The sequence below is a fragment of the Salmo salar genome, chromosome 04 (genome assembly GCF_965601325.2).
Source record: "Salmo salar chromosome 04, fSalSal1, whole genome shotgun sequence".
Classification (NCBI taxonomy): domain Eukaryota; kingdom Metazoa; phylum Chordata; class Actinopteri; order Salmoniformes; family Salmonidae; genus Salmo; species Salmo salar.
The window spans coordinates 410,774-415,347 of NC_138294.1; the positions used below are offsets into that span (position 1 = coordinate 410,774).

The 4,574-nt window shown below is 42.7% G+C and overlaps 1 long non-coding RNA gene across 1 annotated transcript; it reads right to left on the reverse strand.

Moving 5' to 3' along the window:
- Nucleotides 1–1,075: 1,075 nt before the first annotated feature.
- On the reverse strand, nt 1,076–3,897 carry LOC145878578 (uncharacterized). The gene is made up of 2 exons (XR_014392007.1): nt 2,440–3,897; nt 1,076–2,367 (listed from the first exon to the last, which is right to left on the reverse strand). It is a non-coding gene; the product is annotated as an uncharacterized LOC145878578 (long non-coding RNA).
- Between the last annotated feature and the right edge of the window lie 677 nt (nt 3,898–4,574).

A 4,574-nucleotide genomic window follows, 5' to 3' on the forward strand; every position in this document is an offset into this window, starting at 1 on the left:
CCGGGGAGTGTGCACATTGGCCGATTTCGTACTCTCATGCGGAGTAAATTTCTTCACCTCTCTGTACATGGACCCCATGGAACAAGAGAAAAAGCTAACCCTGAGTAGGAAGAAGGAAGAGGCCGCTGTTGACAGATCAATAAACACCGTTTCGAGATCCATAGCAAGCTTAGATGTCAACATAAACCTGCTCAAAGACTCTATGGCTTCAACGATAGGGGACCAGAAGGAGTACAACAAGTTCAAGAACGAACTGATTTCCACTCAAATGGAGAAGTCGGACCTCCGTTATCTACTAGGAGCGCTCCGGGGAAGACTGGACGTGCGGAGATTAATTGGGGCAGTGAAGACACTCTCTGACAATGTGGGACTGCAACTCAACGCCTCGGCCTACATCAACAGGCAGGTGCTAACCCTGGCTGTTCAAAGGGATTTGGAGGATATGAGAGAACCTGTCACTAGAGTGAGCGTTCAGGACGCATACCGCGAATACAGTAGAACAAAAGCTATAACAGCAGTAGATGTAGTATAAGCACATGTTGTGACATTGTGGCAGTTAAGAAATAAATAAACGACATACTCAGTTTGGTATTTTGGTGTTTTATTCAACAAAGCACGTTTGTGTCCATGTCAGCCAAAGATAGTTTGCCCATTATGTCGGTCTGAATGTTATAGCTGCAAATAGGGAAGAGAGGAGGAGAAAGGGTGGGAGGGAAGAATAGCCCACATTGGACACACACAGAGAGAGAGAGAGAGGAGAGAGAGAGAGAGAGAGAGAGAGAGAGAGAGAGAGAGAGAGAGAATCTGAGCCAGTCACAGTTAGACAACAGAGCTCCCATTGGATACATGAGGGTAGCTCCGCTCAGTTCATGGTCTCAGAACCACAATGTGCTCAGTGTGTCAGTGACTGGGCATGGGTGAACATCTCCCGTGTGTAATCAACTGCCTTTTTTATTTTATAATGTTACACTCTGTCTTATTGAATGTCAGTGTTATCCATGCAATAGGTAATATAGTCTGTTGTCATATAAAGTAATGATATTGGAAATTGAAATAAAAAGCATAATACTCTTGGTTGTTATTTGGGGTTTTTATTCAACAATGCACTTTTGCATACATACACATACATATATACATGTCAGAGTACAAACCATTACATTTTGACCGGGGTAGGGTGAACTTGTGCCTTGTCTAATTATTTACAAAATGTCAAAGACATTGGCTTCAAAGATAGGGGACCAGAAGGAGTACAACAAGTTAACCTTATACTGCCCTCTCCTGGGCTTCAAAGTGCATAACAGTTGTAAAATCCTAATGAATGCATATAGCACAACTGAACTATGTACAAAATATATTTACTTTCAAGTGAATAGATACACACAGGGCAGTGGTACAAAATGGACAGAGTAGGTATAACAATATATAGACATGAACCAGTGTAAATGGTCAAATGTATAAAACTGTATACAATTGAACACAGCTCTATATATCACAAAATCTAGGAACAGCACCAGATATCATTTCATCAGTCAAGGGACCCTTGTCAACCAATACATAAAAGGTCATATAGGCATCACTTTCACCACATGGCCACACAACAGGCAAGTGAGACCGTACAAACTGACTTTTAAAGGTAACTGTACAACTCTGCTGTGGTACACAGCCTCGTGAGACCCATTGCATTATTACAACCGTTGTGGTAGGAACTAAACTCCTCAACAATATTGATGTACATACCTTCTGAAGTGCCTTCTGAGGGGCATGAGAACATGGTACCGGCAGATCTGATATTGAAACTGTAATTCTGATCATCCTTGGCCCTATGCTGGGAGAAGTTAGGTGTTATCTTTTCCATCCCTAGGCTTGAAGCCAGGAAAGCTATGACATGGACCAAAGTAGGACCTTCACTAGGTTTACAATCTAACACAACGTTAAGCAGCCTGTGTGGTGGGGACACGTACTGAGCTGTAAACCACCTAGACAGATATAATACCATTCTTCTAAACTCTATGCTTGCGGTAAAGCTCTTCAGTGCGCTTTCAACCAGCGTGGATACCTTACACTGACCCTCCCCCCTGGGCTTCGAAGTGCACCACATAGTTAGAATGATCTGTTTCTTCAGAACAAAACAGCACCAATGTAACTTGTATGAACCTAGCGACACATTAAACAATCTTGGCAAGAACTCATCGGGTCCGATCATGTTCTCCGTTCTGGGAAGGGCCCGGGTTCCCACCACGACGTGATCCCAGAAACCAGGTGTATGAGAGATGCAGACATATCTGTAGGCCAGCTCTTCTGGCATTGATTTGTTTACCCAGTACTTGAAGGACATTGTGTCTTTTTTTGTGATGAGATTGTTGAACACTGTGTGGGAAAGAGAACACTGTCAGTTCAGCTACATTACATGGAGAGATCTACGAATAATAATATACATACCGGATCTCAGGGTATCAACGTCAGGGAATTGCGCCTCATTCATTAGCAGCTGCACCTGGGCATCGCTTCCATTGTCAGTTCTGAACATATCACCTTCGTTGAGTTCCAGATCCCAGTCTCCTACATGCTCCAGAGCAGGGCAATTGGCAAGGGTGCTGGCTGTGGTGCTTACAAGGGCCTTTGTGGATATCACATTGTGTAGGTGACACCCCCGGTGTTTACTGTAACACAGTGTGCATAATACACAGCCACAAGCACATTGTATGGGTCTGTTCAGCTGAATCAAGTACGCCTCACATATGACTGCTCTGTTGAACGTTGTTGTACATGTGGAGCATATAATCAACTGTTTCACCATTGCAATTGACAACACTGTTGCGCCATCGCTGTCAAGGTGCTGTAGACTGGGATCAGGCTCTAGTTCTTCATAGGTGACAGCTGCTTCAGATCGGGGTGGTGTGGAGAATAATGGCCCTTGCGACTGTAAAGCTGTTACTGGCTTGGTCTTGTGCACATTGGACCCATGTATATCAAGAGTCGGCTGTGGAGTGTGAGGTACTTGAGATATTGGGTGTTTGGGATCTAGGACTACTGCATCCTCTTGCTGTGGTGTAGACACTTGAGGATCCGTGACACGGTCTACATGTTGCTCAAGGGAGAGGGTGTTGGTTCTCTTATTTCTGTATATTCTTCAACTTCTAGGTCCATATTGTGTTGCTGGTAATACCATTCACCTCTGTTATTGTACGTTGAATAACGGTCATGTGACATTATAACCTTCTATTGTTTGTTATTGTTTCCTAAAGTATTTGACACTAGCAATAAACCGGTCTTCGTGGTTCAGCTGCAAAATATACACTGGAATTAGCACTGTCTGTGTAACTAATCCTTATATATGGCTGAGGCTCCTCCTAAAAACAGTCAAGGCTGTTTGCAGTAATCTCCAAAAATGTGTCATCAAATACACTAGATATATTTCCTGTTTCATAACATAGGTCTTGTCCTGACTTACCCTAGTGGAAATGTCTCACCGTGAGTTATATATCCAACTAATGCTCCTAGTGGAAATGTCTCACCGTGAGTTATATATCCAACTAATGCTGTTCCGATACCTCAAACCACTAATAAATCATCCAATATGTCCAAACAGCCTTCACCTACAATACTCAAAATGTCCTGGGTCTTCCAAACGCTGTATTCTTATCATCCTGTGTGTTCTGTATCCGCCTACAGCTGAATATGTCATTCCAGTGATGTGCAGATAAAGTCAACTTGTCCAATAGTTTGTCATATGTCCACACCGAGTGTTCACAAAGTGGCTAGTGGTGAATTCCAAAAGATGCCCAGCGTCTGTTATGTGGATAAAGTACAGATGACTCACCCATGTATCTCCCATGTATGTTATCTGTACAGGACTCACTCTTACATATATAAGGGGCTCTACCTATGACTACAACCCTCACACCACTGCTACGTCTAAGTGCCAAAATCTATTTGGGCGTGATGGAGAGATTACCTATGTCAGTTACAGATTATCTATTTGAGAGTCCACCTATGACTAACATGTAGTGTAAATAGTGTGGGAGTTATGTAACTAGGGAGAGCAGCTATGCTGAGCCACTAATGTATACGATATGTACATTGCCAATAGAGAGGTGGGAACTGCACGCAACTAATTAATGCATTAAGGTCAGACTAATGACAGAGCAGGCCTGTGTCCCCCCTGCAGATTTGTACATTTGCCCACTTACAAAGAAATGATCAGTGTATAATTGTAATAGTAGGTTTATTTGAACAGTGAGAGACAGACTAACAACAAACAATTCCAGAAAACGCATGTCACCAATGTTATAAAATGATTTGCATTTTAATGAGGAAAAAAAAGTATTTGACCCCTCTGCAAAACATGAGTTAGTACTTGGTGGCAAAAACCCTTGTAGTGTAGCTAGGTGCTCTGATAAGGCACCAAGAACAATGTCTACATTGATTGCAGCTGAACATACATTGGCCACTGGCACTAAGTACTCTACGCAAATAATGGATGCATTAAGGTAATCCATAAGTGCATTTATGACATTAGGTCAACACCATAAGGTGCTCTGCTAAGGCACCAAGAACAATGTCTACATTGATTG